This window comes from Ostrinia furnacalis, unplaced genomic scaffold (assembly GCF_004193835.3).
Source record: "Ostrinia furnacalis isolate ACB-3 unplaced genomic scaffold, ASM419383v2 OfSCF1452, whole genome shotgun sequence".
Lineage (NCBI taxonomy): Eukaryota > Metazoa > Arthropoda > Insecta > Lepidoptera > Crambidae > Ostrinia > Ostrinia furnacalis.
This window is the reverse complement of record NW_021131691.1, coordinates 139329-157763: the sequence shown is the minus strand read 5'-3', so window position 1 is coordinate 157763 and position 18435 is coordinate 139329. Positions and strand designations below refer to the sequence as shown.

Sequence of the window (18435 nt, the reverse complement as noted above, 5' to 3'; positions counted from 1 at the left end):
GCGGGGTTATTTAGAGTTAATTATGAATCTTTTGTACGATAGGCTTCTAAATAAATAATTTTACGCTGACGTCAATGCGGTGAGTAGGTAAAAGCTGAGGGTATTGATGGAGATATAAATCAAAATGAGATCGGATCAAAGAACAAAATGTAATCGATAAGCCAAAATCATAATTAACCCTTAAATGCATAGTGTTGCCATATGTCTACGAAGTACTTTTTTAATTATAAAAAGTAACACATTTTATAAGCGTTTCTGAACGTATGCTAATATCATAGAAAACATCACAATAAAAATAAAAAAAACGCAAATGAAGGTAGATTTGAAAAAAAATTAACCGATATTTGACGTAGCGATTGCGAAAGAGAAAAAATTGGTAGTGTTAAAATTTGTGGTATTTTAATTTCGGATTCAGTGAGAATTAATTGCTAAAACGATTGGAAAAAAATACATACGTGTTAGAAATAATGTAAGAATTCATTATTATAACTTATTTTTTTGGTAATCTATCCCGAATGTGCCTTCGACTTGATTTTTGTGTATGTAGCCAAATGTCTACACCATGCGTTTATGCCATAAAATTGTTCTATGGTTTGCTTATTTGGCTTTTCTTTTCAGCATGTTTGGCTCGCTATCTGAAAAGGAAATTGAGGCAGCTCTTGCTGCTTTAAATGATGGTGCAGTCTCAGAAGATGATGAAAATTTAGATGATGATAATATCGATTTTTACTCAAACGTACGGGATTTATTGCATGATCTGGATGAGGAGTCCATAGATCATAATCTACCCTTGGAACATAACGAAGATCTGATCTAATATATGCTCCTCTTCATAGACTATGGGAGGGTTATGTTCCAGGGTCTTCGTTATATATAAATAACTATATCTAGCATATAATTTAGCCGCTCAAAATCAAAAACTATTCATGAATTATCATTCTCAAATGCATACACAAGATGGCGTATGGCGTCAGATAAAAAAAAAAGATGAACCATAGACTAACTAAACGTCAGTCGCTGTCAGATTTCATCTGTCACTCTCCACCAAGATACGACTTAATGTCAAAAGCGACAGATGTCATCAAAATGACATTCGTCCACCATGATGGTTTTTGTGGTTGAGTATTACTATTTTCTTAACAATCTTTTGTTTTAAGCGAATAAACTAAGCCATTTAAAAGAAATTGAATAATAAGAAACTGTTGTACATTTAAAAGCCCTTCTTTTTGATAGGTGTACAGGTTGTGGGCCTAGGCTCCATACATTTTGGGACAACTCCTTTACCTTAAGAGCCAAAGCACACGATGCGTTGCGGCGCCGCTCCGTAAGTAAAAAGATTTTGCCATATCGCGCACCGCTCGTGTGCCCGCCACAGATATTTCAATGTAAGCCGACGCAGCGACACCGCTCCGGCGTCACACCGCCGCCGCAACGCATCGTGTGCTTTAGCTCTACCACAGACATCAGTGTGCCTACCATGAGTTTACGTTAGGTGTGCTCGCTAGCGACTGCGTAAAAAAATGACATTTAAATGTATGACATATTGTGCAACGCCCCTAGCGGCTACTTTCAAGAAATAAACTCTTAATAAATCTTCATATAATTTTTTGACGTATTCGCTAGCGAGCTCACCTAACGTAAACTCATGGTAGGCACACAGACGTTTACATTGCAAAATCGCACCCATAGAGATATAGAGAGATGCCAACTAATGCGCTGAGTTCAAAACTCAGTGTAGCATTAGAAATTCATACACACAACGTCGCTTGCCTCTCTAACTGACGTATCTGACATTTTTTTCGAAACTGAGTTATCTACACCATCTTAATCAATTTTGTAAGACGAATCGATCTGTCTAATCGCCTGAAAATTTTGCAAAATGTCAGTTACGTCAGTTAGAGAGGCAAGCAACGACAAGTAATCAATAATGCTCATTATCTACTGCGCATTATCTACTGCGGTATCAGTACACAACGTTCAAATAATCTTTAGTACTACCCAAGCAATGTAAACTGTTTACATTATGACGTCGCTGCTGTCATCATTGCTGTCACGAACAATGTGTTCTGTTTTTGGGCATATTGATGTGACACCGGCCCCGCCCCCTTGTCACATCTCCCTTTAGTTTCTGTGATCGCACCTATTTCAACTACATAAAATAATAAGTACCACAGTGCATAGCTTGATACGCTATCGCCCGGACAATGTAAGAGCGTTTATCGATCTCCATAAATACTGTTTGACCGGGACGGACGACCGAATAACGGCTTCCCGTGCATCGAGGTTGACCAACTTCGATCATCCGACGGCGGTAGTTAGCCTCTTTAGCGAGAGTGTTTCTCGCAAACATGACACTTTGACTATGTTCTCGTATATTGCAGACTAGCTTTCATCAGTGGATAACAATCTCTTGTTACTCCTTATAAACGTTGGACCCCTTCATCCCCTTAGGGGGTGAATTTTGGAAAATCATTTCTTAGAGGATGCCTACGTCATTTGCGTGCAAATTTCCGGCGCATTCCATTCAGTGGTTTGAATAGCGTGTTCAGTGGTTTATTAAACTAAATAGGCGGATCAGTATACGTAATATCGCAATATTTTATTAGTTATTTAATTGTCTAATGACCAAATGATTAAAAATACAACGACACGTTACCAACCCTTGAAAAATCAGTGAAAAAAGGCAAGGAAAAAAGAGTACAGAAAAGTAGTCCAAGAAAAACGTAATTCACTAAACCAGACTGGTCACTAGACCTAACTTATTAGTCAGTGTCTGGATTGATTGATCAAGATTAATCCATCTGGCCTAAACCGAGAATAAAGAAAGTCCTTGATAATTGTTCACATTAATTTAGATCTTATTAAAGATGCAGAAGAGTCTAAAGCGAAGTGCATGGTCAGAGGAAAAAATAGAAAAAAGGTCAAGGCTTTGTTGATTTAAAACAATCAATCTCCGTATTGGCAGATTTCAGTCCATGACGTCACGCTTGATTGATTTAAGGCCATCTAAAAGGCGAATAGATTTAAAAAGAAAACTAAAGGGTCTAAAGTAATATTGAAGTTATTTTTGAAGTTGGACTAACTCACTTTAATTAATTAATTCTGAAAGTACAAGAAAGTTTATTAAAGTTAAGTTTTTAAATAATATTTAGATCAAGATTTAGAGCTTTTGTAGTTCGTAATAAAATATGGAATTGGTCTTTGTCATTTAAGTAAAGTACCTAAATGCTGGTATAATAATAATTGTTGCTGATCGTCCTATACTAATACGCTATTTCACTAGAACATTTATTGTGTGATATATTTTAATTTTGCATGATTATTCCTGAATAATGAGTCCACATTGTATAACTGCCTAAATTGTAAGACCTAATGTGAAAGCTAATGTGGTTATGCAATAAACGATTGAGTATTGAGTATTGAATGATCCCAAAGCATTGTAGTATTTAAATATTTGTCCTAAATAAATTACGCTCTCGCGCAGAATATTCCACCTCTGCATTAAATATTACAGTACATGCCGTGAAATCCAAATTATTGTTGCTGTAGCTGAAATATGAGAGGTAATAGAAATTCTAATTTAATCCAATTCATCTATACTATCTCACTTTTGCATTCTATTCACGAAAATTTATTCTTTTATCCGTGTTCCGAAACAAAATGAAACTGAAATAGTACTTTCTTATTAAGATAATTATGTTTTTCTCTGTTATTATTTTTAGTTTGGTCAATATTTTTTGTCTTCTTATCCCGTCTGTGTTTAAAAGGACGCTTATCTGTAGTTTTATCCGGTTAAGTGTGGGTCTGGTTTACGTCCCCATAACCGTACACTCGAGAATTTCATTTTATGATATTCTATCACGTACTGTGTACCCATCAATATTAAATGTAGCTTGAAGTTTCACACGTAGTACAGAGGTAATGGTTCAAAGTTTATTACTGATTGTGGAACTAAAAATACCGTTTATTTTATCGTTAGAATCTTTAATTGTAAGACAACAAAGTAGCAACTTAGGTATTATTTTGACTTTTTTACCAGCGCTATAACTTCTAGAACTTTGATAATTACTTTATAAAGGCCTTCAAAGAGTAGTGGCAAACTTTTAAAAGGAAATATTTTGGATTGAAAGCGATGCTAAAACAAAAACAAAATTTGCTCAAGTACTGCCGTACAAATAGAAACTTCCATCAGCAAGAATTACGCGAGTTGAGATGTCGTTACTAAAGGAATATTTTGGTGAAACCTTAAAGAAGACAGATGGGTATCTCATTACCGTCTCCCTTCACCCCACTTGCTTATATGAAATTCTTCGCGTGACGCCTTGGGAAGCCATAATAGTGGCTTCAATCTAGACGGTGCGGTGTCGTCTGGTTTCTCCATTTATAGCTTTTAGGAGCTTGGCTGATGAGCCTACTTCAGCTGTCTGAGTAGATAATGTTACCGGAAGATTAAGTGAAAAAGATACCGAGTTATTTCGAGCTGGTTTAGGTGGATTAGGTTTGGAAATAACAAATGTAATATTAGATAGGAATGAAACGTGACATTTAGAAACAGGATAGGTAGTTTAAAATGTAAAGTAAAGATAATTTAAAGTAAGATAAGAGAAGCATTTCGGCTTCTTCTGAAGGTGTGAATAGGTATAACAGAATGTTATGGAATAATACTTAGCCGCATTTGGACCACATCATTTCATTCATTTTATCCAGCGAATTAATTAATATTCTTTTATTACTTTATTATTATTATTTTATTATTTTATTACTATAGACAACCGAAAAAAACATACTTTGATACTACTTTTTGTTACGTAATTAATTTTATTGAAGTAAGTACCCAGACCAATACCGACAGATATGTTTATGTCATGCATAATGAAGTAATAAATAAGTAAAACAAGATTTCCCACGAAATGATCTGCACAATCCCGAACAGTAGATTGGATAAGACAAAACGAGTAAATATTCCGGGCACGATTTTAATAAAAATCCAGTATTCATGGTATTTGCTAGTACAGCGGCCTTTTGAGGTGTTCAATACTTCGCTGAAAAGTTGTCGGACTTATGAAAACTTTGGGAGAAAATATATGCAGTATTTTCGGCGAATAAGAATTTTGTACGCCGCAGCTCGAAACTTGTTCGTAAGCCGAATGTGTGAGTCCTTTGAGTTAAGCTGGCGAATTGTTTTATCGTGCTATGGTAGGTATGCATAAATTTTATTTGCGCGTTTATTTTGTGTACTTTACTACTTTCCGCTGTGGTAAAAGCAGCTATTGTTGGAAATAATTTGACTGATGTTACGAGAGTAATCAGTAACTGGCTAACTTTTGTAGCAAAATTGTAACCTGTAACTACGTAGAACAGTGTAAACCAAATCCACCCTTTACCTCTGGTAAATTAGGAAGGGTGATCATCCTGCTGTAGTGGATACTAAATGACCTAATGATGATAATGATGATGATAACCATAAAAAATACTATTAATTAGGTACATTTACACCAAAGCTATTTTTATCTGATGCCCGAATCCCATAAGAGCACTTACTTGCATGTATGAACCTCTTTTGTATTTCGGCATCGTAGCATCCAAACGAGGAGACGCGACGAAGTTTTTAATGGCTCCATTTAAAGTACAGTTTCGTTGTGATAATATGCAACACGAGTAGTCACAAAGGCGTAGTGTAAACATTAGGTGTGATTAAATATCACACCTAATGTTTACACTACGCCTAAGTAATTATTGTATGATATATATGATAAGTAGTAATTGTATGATATTCACTTAAAGCCATTTCAAATATTCTACAAAAAGCTCCATACCTACTCTATTTTGTTTTAATTTCTATTTGCACTTTTATTTTTTATCTTGGTCTTGTAAAATGCAATGGAAACAAAAGGTAAAATAATTCAGTATAAAATGTCCACTCAACTCCACTCAATCATTTTATTTAAGTGGTTCTTCTATTTCTCGTAAACAAATAATTGTTTAATGTGATGTCTAATGTTTTTTTCGTGTTTTCTTCTTTTGTTTAGCGGCATTTCCAGTAAAAGCTCAACAAACATACGTCGTGTACTTCTCTTCTCTACCCGAATACAATTCCAAATGTAACAATGTCGGAGGGTTTGATTATGTATGAATCGTAAATCGAAAATTGCAAACATTAATCCATTTCGTTATTGTTCAAATTGTAAAGGTTAAGGTTCATGCGTCAATAGAGATTTCGATGCTCGAATCGAACGTAAACCTTTGGGAATCGACGTCCGTAGCTCGAAAGAATCGAACCATTCGAAAAGTGATTTCCGATGTCGATATTAATAGGTTCTTTGCCCCAATCCGACGTCAATGTTGCGTCAGAATAATCCCCCAGATGCGTTGTGAATATTTTATTATGATTTCATCTCGGATCAGTTTGATGTTATTAATCCGTTCGGCCCATTTGTGTCTAACGTGTACGGAACGTTGGACGGATCCCGCTGATCCCTTTATTTCTGTTTATTCCCGCCATAAGCTCTGTATGCCTGTTATTTATTAGCCCATTAGCTGTTGCCGCGGCTTCGCTCATTCTCCATTTGGTACAGGCTTAGACAATTTTCCTTTCTAGGGCTAATCGAACATTGGTGGGATTAGGTCGTGTAAAACAAACTTTTCATTGGAATTACTTCCCTATTTTGCAACCAAAAATGGCCGAATGGAATTATATCGAACGTCGTCGATAGTGATGTGCATAATTGTATCAAATATTGCAAAGTGAAAGAATTCTCAAAGCTCTACGATAATATTGTTTAGTTTAAATAGATGAATAGGTTGATTTTAAGCACTAACTTAAGACTTAATTTTGTCTACAAAAGGCGCGCTGTTTAAGTGATTATAATAGAAGGTATTACTTTAAGTACCTATCTTAGAACAACATGATATTTTCATCTTAGGCTCTCAAGGATCTAAAACACATAAGACTCATTTCCAATTCTGTTAAAAGTAAATTTGAATTTTCCAGGCTTTCAGAAGAAAGCATGTGTGATATAAATATTCTCGTAATACCCGCAAATCATGCTTCTAAGATAATCCAACGGCTTAGAACGGAGGTACGGAGAAATTATTTTTTCATTTCTTTTACGGCCTTGTAGAGAGCTAAGATGTTCAGTTGAGCTTAAATGATTATTAAAACGGTAAAAGTATTATGAATATTAAATGAAATTTAAAGATAAGTACTTTATTATTTTATATTAGATTAACTATTGACTTATTGTATGCATTTACTTGTACTTATGTACTACATGCCAATAAGTCATTATCTTTTTATGTCTACAAAAAAATTTTCACCTATTTACCAGGAAGTAAGTATTTGGTTAGCAATTAATTTCATTTTTACAGAAATATCGATTTACTTCATAAGTTTATTACTTTTATTGTTTTGTTTGTAGTTAATTTGCTGTGCGGTCGACTGTACCTACACATCTTTGACATTTCAATTACGTTGGACAAAACCGTAATTAAGCAGTAATAATTACAGCAAAATTACGTATTATATTACAAAAGCCGAACTTTTCGAGTATAAGGTTCGGCAAAAATGCTATAAAAATCTGGTAAGAAGGCTCTACAGACAACATAAATGGGTGCATTTGGCCGAAAAAAACGCTTGGAAGCGCTTGTAAGCAAAATGGCGATCGCTAAGCGGTAAGCGCTGTAATTCACTGCTTAAAAATTAACGAAACACGTCACTATTGAAGTTAGCAAACGTGTCCTCGCCGACAACTATACATATAGTTTGTTTCTCAGCACTAACAAGCGCTCTCAAGCACTTCTCTTCGCCAAGCGCGCTCAATCATTCAAAGAAAATTTCACTTAAACTCGTACTTATCTACTTCAAAGAATTAAGTTAAAACAACGATTCCCTTATAAAAACTACTTTATTTAGCATTTATGTGTGGGCCGAAATTCTCTAAATTCTCAAACGGAATTTATGTCGGAAATGAATAGAGCCTTAAGTTGTCAAAGGGCCTAGAGTTGTTTTAACTCTTGGTATTTTGATACGCAGAGGAGATAGGGGTATTTGTAACAATTGTTTGAAATGAAGATTTACAGTCAGCTCCGTAGTGTCTGAAATGCCTGAAACATCTAATTTCCTCAGAAGTTAAATACCTAGAATTTAAAGGTCAAAGAAAAGGGCCAAGGATCAAATACTAAGTGATCTTCTAAATTCTTCTTCGGCTAACGCCCGTATTCACAAACATTACTATGACGTCTCACAGTGCGCGTGGACGCACAGGGTGACATACGTACCAATCACACACAGAGCTCTATTCAACGCTGTGCGTTAGATTTGCTGATTCACTTAAGCAAGCATCATTTAGGAATACGGACGTAAGACAAGTATCTCTTGTAAATAATACCTATTATACAACATGTAGGTGTGTAGCCCCAAGCTCCTCTCAATTACGTAAACATAAAAATAACTCGTCGAATTCCAGAATCGGGATCCCATTACCACACCTACTTAAACGGCGTCAAATATCACACACACTGCTATAAAATAACAAAATAATGTTCAATTATTTCTATTTAATTAAGAGTTTTACTATAATAAAGTTTCTCTGTTACCCATAGATTTTTTTTTATAAGGAAGAACATTAATTTGTGTTGCTGTAATGCTTTAAAATTACGAAAATCTTCTTCTTCTTCTTTGGTTTATCTCGATGTACTTGCGTTTTTTCGCCACTGAGGGCACACTATTCCGCCAAATTAAGAAGATCAATAAAAGTCCAATATGACACTCCTAGTAAGTCAATTTTTGTGCATTACATGTATATCTAAATAAATACCTACCAATAATTGATTGCGTAAAATAAATTAATTTAACAAAACCAAAAAATACCCTTTAAGCCTTAAATCACGGCCAATCAGTGGATCAGTACCGCGACCACTCATCAGGATTCATCGCCGACACAGGAGCACGCAAATACGGATCTTTATTGGTTTACCGCGTTTGTCTACTCGGCCACACAATCACCACTGTACGTGGACAGCAGTTGGATTGGACGTGATCCATAAAATGGCAAATTTATGTCTAATATTAACTAAGACTAGGCGCAGATCACCTATTCTTTATCGGCCGATAGTTTAGTCGGGCAGTTAATCAGTATGGGCATAAGGAAGTGCGCACATTATACCGATTGATTCTTCATACAAATTGGAATCGGGCCCAACTATCGGCCGACTAAAAATCGGTGGTCTGCGCCTAGGTAAAGGTTCTGCCAAACCAACGCGAGCGCCTGCATGCGCCTTGTATTAATTTGTAGCAATGAGTTCACTTCAACACGTCCTGTATTAGCCGCGGCGATCAATGCAGCTTTTGCACGTGGCATTCGGGGATCAGATCGGGCTTGTTATTTTGACGTTTCTGATTTGAAAATGGCGGATTTTTCGTCGTAAATGTCTGGAACGCGATCGCGGCAGTTTAACAACTTTTACTTAACGGCTAAACACGCGTTGGTTTAGCCGAACCTTAAGTACCGAGTATCTTTTAGAATCTAGGGTAATTAAGTACCGAATAAATTAAGCTACGAGGTTCGATAAAGCACGTAAAAATTGTAATAAAATATACTCACATTCAGTATCACCAGCAAGAAAATACACCTGAAAAGGAAAAAAATTATAATTTAATAATGAGGTTAACAACTGAAGATTGTGAAATAATTAATGGTCAGTTAATTATCACACAGTATAGCTTTAAATGGTTTCATTTTAAGACAGAAGATGACTTAGGTAACCGCCGAGTTAGTACAGGGCTGTAAATGAAAGTAGTAAATCTTAAATATAAAAAATTGTTTACTGGCAGGCAACTCTTGGAGTCGTTAAAACCTATTTATTGAAAAATATCGAGATGAGACGCGTCGATAACCATTGAAAACAAAAGTTTTTAGTAATTCCACCACAGCCTGAAAATTATCGTTTTTGTACCTACCTATAATAATCTGATTGATACTGTCCTGTCAGCTTCGTAGAAATGCGAATAATTTGGCGGTCGGAAATCGATTTCCGAGCCACAATATCTGCCAAACAATAGAGCCTTTTACGTGGCACAAAAAGCGAAGGTTTTTGACGATCGCGCCGCTTTTCCGGCTGCGTCCAGCCGTCTCATTGATAATAACAGGGCATTAAAACGATTTTTATTGAGATGTAGGTACACTATAAATAAATAAATATTCTTGGACATTTTACACTACGCTTCTATTCCCAAACTAAGCTAAACTTGTACTATGGGCACTAGACAACGGATATAAACATACTTAAATACTTTTTCTTTTTGTAAATACATACATATTATACACATAGTAACACCCTGACCCGTCACAGAAAATAAAATTTCATTTCTATTTCTGTCCGGCCGGGAATCGAACCCGGGACCTCTCGGCATAGTAGTCTGTTCTGAACCACTACTGTGCCACTACTTTGTACGCTGCAAATCATGTTCTAGAAGATTGACCGTTCAGCCAATCGAGATCACTCTTTTTTTATCAAACCTTGTGTGTTAGTACTCTATCAACTCCATGAAGCTATATTTCAAAACCTAACTAATCTAGCCAGCTTGGCAATATTTTTTTTATATCACAATATCATGTGAATTATAAGTATTACAATGATCATACTTAATTAAGCAACAAGTCGATAATGAAAACTTAAAGAGGCTGCACACGCACTTTCACAGGTTTTGTAAAGTTTTGTAGATATCAAACCAATTAAATTCTAATTTCGCATGAAAACATACGCAATAATTAACAAATATAACAAGTAATACTTCTCAAATCAGGAGCGCCTACTCCAAAAGTTTCCGCAAAACATTAATTCTGCCACGGAAGCATTTGAATGCGAAAATTACACTTTTAGCCCCGAGAAACAAACTTCACGAGCCAGCTTAGGGAAATCTGGGCCCTACTACAAACTGATGTATAAAAAAAAACACAAATTACTTGGTAAACGAACACTTTTTGCTGGTTTATGCGTAGTATGGTTTGCATGTTTAGGCGTAGCTATGAAAGTTTTTAGTTCACCTAAAAACATTTATTAAGCTAATAGGACGTATTTGAGCCTATGAACTGATGTTTAAATAAAACACAAATTACTTGGTAAACGAACACTTTTTGCTGGTTCTGTTTTTAGGCATAGCTATTAAAGTTTTTAGTTTACCTAAAAACAATACTACGTCAGCTACATTTACTGAGCTAGGCGTGTTTGAGCCTTGATTTAAAAGTCTGAATCCCCAAACTCTGAGACAAACTATTTAACAAAGTTCAACTAGCTACGTACCTAGCCACAGTTATAAATAATCACAGAGTATTTACCATATCCATTCAAAAATTCACAGCACATAATTTTATCTCAGTAAGTGACCATCTATTTATATTGGACGATCAAACCTATTTATTCCCTGCCTTCTTTTGATGTAGCAGCTTTACCAAATCAATCCATGGTAGAAACATTTTTTTGTTCATCTCACGGTCACAATCCACGGTAGCAACATTTGCGTTAACCTCCGTTCAAACCTCGAAGTTACGTAATCAAGCTCTAATGAGGGAAACAAAAACGAAACAAACATTCAGGTATTCCTTCACAATTAAGCGGAAATTAGCAATTAGATCATTTCAGCTAGTACAAACGAATACAGTTCAAGGATCTTGAACGAGCGCAGTAATGAACATTATCTCGTTTAATTAGGAACAGAATACGTTAAGTGGAATTCCACATTGAAAGTTGGCTTTGAAACTAATGGAGCTCTATATAGTAGTAATGTAATACATTGCATTCCCTTTGAATGAAGCACCGTCAATTGAAAATACGCAACTTGCATTTAGCTAATTTACTGAAACGAAGCAATCGCACTTAATCCACGTCGGGGGTTTACGAAATAGAACTAAAATATTGACATACCTCTTTTGGGACATACATATCCCAATTAGGGCTCACCTTGTCGTATATTTCTCTGGAACACTATAAAGGTTAGTGATGACATTGCAAGTCCGTGGATAGTAAAAACCGGCCAAGTGCGAGTCGGACTCGCTCACCGAGGGTTCCGTACAAACCTGCAAGGTTTACAAAGTTCGTTCATTACGACAATCGAGTCATAACTATGGTATTTTTATTGCAAAATGAAATTCATAAGTTTATATTTATTAAAAAATATATATTTTGTAATGTAACTAAAAATTTAAGGTTTTCGGAATTTTTCCTTCATGTGTGCTATAAAACGTTGCTTCATGCCAAATTTCAAGATTCTAGGTCGACTGGAAGTACCCTTTAGGTTTTGATTCCCTTGCGAGTACTTGCGAGTTTCAAAATATGCAGCTTAAATTGCTGTTTCTTTTGATTGCGTTGACATAGAAGTTTGATTTTGTTACAACTTAAAGGTATTATAGACTTGAGTATTTGGTATGAATTTCAATTTAATACCTCTACGCGTTTATGAGGAAATGGGTAGTAAGTTTAAAATTATTTAAAAAAAATATATTATGTGATGTAACTAAAAATTTATGGTTTTCGTAATTTTTCCTTTATCTATGCTATAAGACGTTGCTTCGTACTAAATTTCAAGATTCTGAGTTCACGGGAAGCACCCTGTAGGTTTTGATTCCCTTGCAAGTGTCGAAAATTTGCGGCATATACGGCTGTATCTTTTGATTGCGTTGGCTTAGAAGTTTGATTTTTTCACAGCTTCAAGGGACAGTAGACCTGAGTAATTGATATAAATTTCAGCTTCATACCTCCACGCGTTCCTGAGAAAAAGGGTCTTGACAGACGGACGGACGGACAACAAAGTGATCCTATAAGGGTTCCGTTTTTTCCTTTTGAGGTACGGAACCCTAAAAAGTATTGGCCCAAAAGAAAACAGTCATGTTAAGTACATCAATGGCACCTCAAAATATCTGAAACCAGGGTCTTAGTATAGGGCAAAAGATAAAGAAATTGCTCCCTACAATATCTTTATTATCATGAAATTCTAGGAACGAAAACACGCCGGAGGAGTTCTTTGCGAAGTGTCTTTGCTTTATTCCGTTCTTAATTATAATAAACTTTGCAGCGATGACACTTTTAATGCGTACTAAAACTTTGAATCTTCTATAAAGGGATTTACGCAAACAGATCCATCTTTATTTGCTTATTTGAAGATACGCTCTTTATAGCGCCAGGAGACCAATAAAATGCGAAAGTAACTACAAAATATGCAAATTAAAGGTTAATAATCCCTTACAAAGGTGTGACTTGAAATATGGGAGAAAATTAAAAGCTATTTAAGCAGGGCCCTCAAGGGTCTCGGGGATTTAATGTAAGTACCTAAAATACCTTGTAGATAACCAGGTGTATTATTAAAGTGGGTTTAATCAACGAAATGTGCCTGAAGGGGTTTATTAAAACCCTCTGATTGGTTCTTTGATCTGGTTTACGAGGGTTCAATCAGAAGTTGATAGCAACAAAGGGCTCGATACATCATTGTCGAAGTTTCGTGTAAAATAGTGGGTAGTAATGAAGTAAGGGTAGTTTGTACGGCTCAAGTTTGATTGGGTTTTGGACACGAGTGTTATTTAAAGTTTTCACGTTAGAACAAAACACAAGTGTACTATTGCAGTTTTTATCAACTGAAAATGTACGCTTTTTTGTTTCTTAAGGTTAGAGCGCGTCTTGTAAAAAGTTAAGCACATACGACAGCACATCATACTAGTTACTGTTACACCATATTTTTGGACCAAATTCGCTACTACGAGTATTACTTACAACTATATACTTAAATGAGACCTCACATTGTTAAGGTTCACGTGCGCCAGCGTCTGTATATGAATTTTAATATTATTATGGGTCCAAATTTCAATAATTACTCTGAAAACATGATTCGATTAATTCTTGATTATTTATTTGACTTTACTAATCTATAACAATTTGTCATGTTAACGCCAAAATTCATGGTATTTTATTTCAATTTATTATATTATTACAATTAATGGTCGTTGTAATAGAAACAAGGAGCCAATTTATTGGTCGTATTACGTCGAAACTATTAACAAACTTAAACTATGTCATAGTTGCAATAGGGATTACATAGGGGACAGGTGAGAGTTTAGCATAGTTCGAGTGTGATATTATGTGCTTCTATTGCCGAGACTGAACCACGTTCTTGAAGTAATTTGGTTTGGTTTAATGCATCAATTTTGACTTAGAGTAATTTTTAACGCTTTATGTTAAAGCCCCTGATAGTCTTTCAGGTACGTATCTATCATTTTTTTTTATTTTACACGTTTACAGATGGAGATATCAACATAATATGCAGTCACAACACCTTTTATTAGTTAGGTAGCAAGGTTTGTCTAAGAAGGGTCTGAGAATTTTTCAGTTAACTGGCAGTCAAAAGACCATCATTATTATCATCTATCATCATTATCATCATCATCACTGGTAGTTACTATTACCATATCTTACAGAGATATGGTAATAGTACAGAGAACTCTATAAAATATAGGTACACGCAACAAAATATAAAGTTAAAGTTATGGATATATTATCACTAAGATCGTTAGTCTCTAAATCAATGCAGAATATTATGTTGTAGACTTATGTATGTTTAACCGTTTTTCAAGTTCAAAAAATAATGTATGTAGGTACTTAGGTGCATTACCAAAAAGCTTTAAAAGTGCATTACGAGCAAATAGTGTGACTAAACCTTAATGCTATATGAGTACCAAATATACCACGTTCATACGTTCCAGACGCTAAGTTCGGAACTATGAATTTGGTCAGTTTACTCAAAGTTTCATATTACCCGAACGTTCCACTAACTGTTACTGCTAACTGGCAGTTACTATTACCATATTTTAATAAACCGCTGGGATATTCGTAATAATCATGTAAATAGGGTTGGGGTTAGGGTAATTACAGTCATTGTGGAAGTTATATTGTGTTTGTTGGGATTAATACCTACATAATGGAATTAAGATTATGTGAAGGAGACTAGAAAGGCTTTGGAAGAATGGTCGAGCAAAGTACTGTGTTAGGAGTCTCTAAGATGAAAATCTTGTACTTATAATTTATTTTATAATCCTACTATCCTACTAATATTATAAATGCGAAAGTTTGGATGTCTGGATGGATGTTTGTTACTCTTTCACGCAAAAACTTTACAGTATTATTCATTATAGCCCTGAATAACATAAAGGCTCTAATTTATGACGATCTGTGACAAACTAAATTTCACGCGGGTAAAGCCGCGGACAAAAGCTACATCATAAATTAAGGATTTGCTACATCAATTTAAAGAAGATTTTTAACATGCCTGCATTTTTTCTTGGTTATAGTATGTAACGAAAAAATCATAATTAAATCGAAGGAAAAAGTCGTTAAATGAAACGACAAAGACGAAACGTGTAACGTTATGTAATAGGTGATATTTTGAAACAAAAATGGAATGTGTCATCTATTATACACAAGGTTTTAGTACCTACTAAGTACTCGTATTATCATAATAAGCCTTTCTATTATTCTAACTAAGAGAGACGGTCTTAATTACCAACATCAAGTGAAAATCGTAAATCATTGTCTCAGAGCATTATTGTGCCCTCTAATTAGGTACAAACCAATGAACACTATCTTAAATCACCCCTAACATTAGCCTTAAAATACGTAGCGAAAAGATAAAGAAATCTAAGCTAGCCGGGGAACATAACGTTCCTAGTGTATGTGGTAGGACCCACATAAATTGGTTTATTATCGTCCTATCGCGGCCTCCACTTATCCCTATAGGGTTGCCAGGTCCAAAAACTTCAGCCGGACTTGGTGCTTAATTCAGTCGGAGAGATTCTTCCAGTTTTGAATATTTAAATAGGTTTTCTTCCAGTGACTGGGCCCACCTTCAATATTTTATTAAAACACCAAATCAAGAAATATCTAAGTACTCAAGAATCTTAGTGGCGGGCCCAGTCACTGGAAGAAAACCTATTTAAACCAATAAGACCAAGCTAAAAGTGGGCCAAGTCACTGGAAGACTCGAAATTTTACCCTATAAGCCGGACATACCTTATTTATAATAGCTAATCATAGGTTTTTTAAAAGACTTCATATACGTCTAATGGCACAGTCGCGTCGTGGTTTGACTTGATCGCTCGACTTTCGACTGGCTCGGCAGCCACATAAAAAGCCTGACCATAAACGGAGAGACCGGACCAGAAAATATTTGGCCGGACGCGTCCGTAAAAAGCGAAACATGTCCGTCTAAAGCCTGGCAACCCTAATCCTGATAGCCTTAGAACTCCCCGATGAGAAGCTAAGGTCTATTTTGCTGTCTCTTTCATAGAATACAGTCTTCTTTAACAGTTACCGTTTGGGTAAGTATTGAGCATGACTGTAAGTAAAAATCGTTTCTATTGACAATATTCTTTGAATTGTTAGTTCGCAAGTAACAAATAATACAAAAAAAAAACGACTACAATGAAAGCGAATGACGATTTCCTTGTGTGCTATGTATAGGTACTTACTGTAAATATAAGTACTCGTAAATATCTAAAATACAATATTACGTCTATTATTTTCATGCTTTAGTGAACGAGAAAATGGCCCCATGCACGTGCAAGACCCTAAAATGTTTAAAAAATATCAATACAGTGCATAGATAAAAGTTCCGAATGAGTAATTAGTAATTGTTATAAATGTTATTCTTGTAAAACTATTTTAAAGAATAGGTATATCTAATTTTATCTTTGAGAACCTTTAGAGAAAGGGCAAACTGTCAATTATATGTATAACAAATGCTATTAACATCGTTGTACAGCAGAGTATAGTTAAATTAGGTAGGCAATTATCTTTCCTGGATAGACGACGCCTCCAGCTATTCACACAAATTATAATTTGAACACCTAATGTAGTAGTTAAACGGTATAGTAGAAACAAGATATTTATTAAACACAACCTTCTTCTAAAGTACCATTATTATTGGAATATTAGGTAGTTTAGAAGGTATTTTATATGTGTGTGTATTTAAATTAAGTAAAAGGTAGGTACTGTTAGAGGTTTACAGGTTAACAAACTTAATAAAATAATTATCATACAAAAAAAATAGTGTTATTTTTGTTTTTTTCCGTATGAACCTATAGAAAATAAGTACACGATTAAGAACCTATTTAAAAAAACTATTATTACTAATTAACAAACGTTGTAGATGAGATGAAACAGAACGAAACCGGGCAAAGCCAATCATAATGTAGATTGAAAGTTCCTTTATTTCACGACAGCCATTCATCATCATCTAATATCATCAATCTTCATTTGTCAAAGCAATGACGGACCTCTTAATTTGGCCTTTGAAACAATCTGCCATCAAGGTTCCTGTACAGATGTTTGTTCAAAGTAAGTCTAATAAACTTTTTGTAAGTTTTCTTCATTATGAAAATAGATTGAATATTTTTCCCGTTTTTCTCTTCATGCTCTGCTCCTATTGGTCGCGTAGTAGGTCACAGAAAAGATCTTTTCAAATTCAGTACTTTTTGAGATCAAAAATCAAACTCTTCAGCTTTATTATTCTCAAACCAATATATTAATAAGTAGAAATCAAAGCAAACGAAACTCAATCAAGCGATATTAATACTTGCCTTTAGGGGCGAAGGGAGCCTGGACTAAACTGAATTTTCCAAGAAAATATAGGTAGTACAGAAACTTAATCTCGCTTATAACCGCAAATGGGGCAGTTGACACCGTTAACCAATACATAATAACTAATTCCAAGACACAACTTCGCTAAAAGGACGAAATTGTAGCCCTGAACCCCAATTAGTTCTCAATTTACCGTAAACTAAGTCGTTAGCTTTGACATCAATAAATAGTTAATCAATTGAGTTATCGGAAAACTGAGGAGCGTCACAAAATGTAGCGTCGTTATAACTACAAAATTATCGGAGAATATCATTTTGACAGGCTATAAAAAGTATGACAATTGACTGACAGCCAAAGCGCATGATGTGTTGCGGCAGCGCGGCAGCGGTGCGACGCCGGAGCGGTATCGCTGCGTCGCGTCGTCTTAAAGCTTCAACCACACCAACGCGTGCAGATCAGAATGACAGGTCGCGCGGACTGTCTCATGGATCGCGCGACCTGTCATTGGCCTATGATCGCGCCGGCCATGGCGATCTGCGCGCGTTGGTGTAGTTGAAGCTTTAGCGTAAGCGCAAGCTGGACGACAGTCACGGGGATTAAACGCCTATTCTTGTCATTTTCGACAAGCTAATATTATGAAATTGATAACAATAGGCGTCAAGTCGCCGAACTGTCGCTTTCGCGTGTCGCCCAGCCTGAGCTGTCGCTTACCAAAAAGTGGTACGGCGTCGCGCCGCGCGATACGGCGGAATCTTTGCGATTTCTGAAACGCATCGTGTGCTTTGGATCAAATACCGTCATCTACCGTATTGATTA

The 18435-nt window shown here is 35.6% G+C and overlaps 1 protein-coding gene across 1 annotated transcript in view; it reads right to left on the bottom strand.

The window, feature by feature from the left end:
- LOC114352780 (angiotensin-converting enzyme-like) overlaps window positions 1-18435 on the bottom strand; it is a 199639-nt gene that overhangs the window by 68284 nt on the left and 112920 nt on the right. The window contains exon 3 of the mRNA XM_028304503.1: window positions 9603-9630. The gene's annotated coding sequence lies outside the window, so the exon portion shown is untranslated. The remainder of the gene's footprint in view (window positions 1-9602; window positions 9631-18435) is intronic.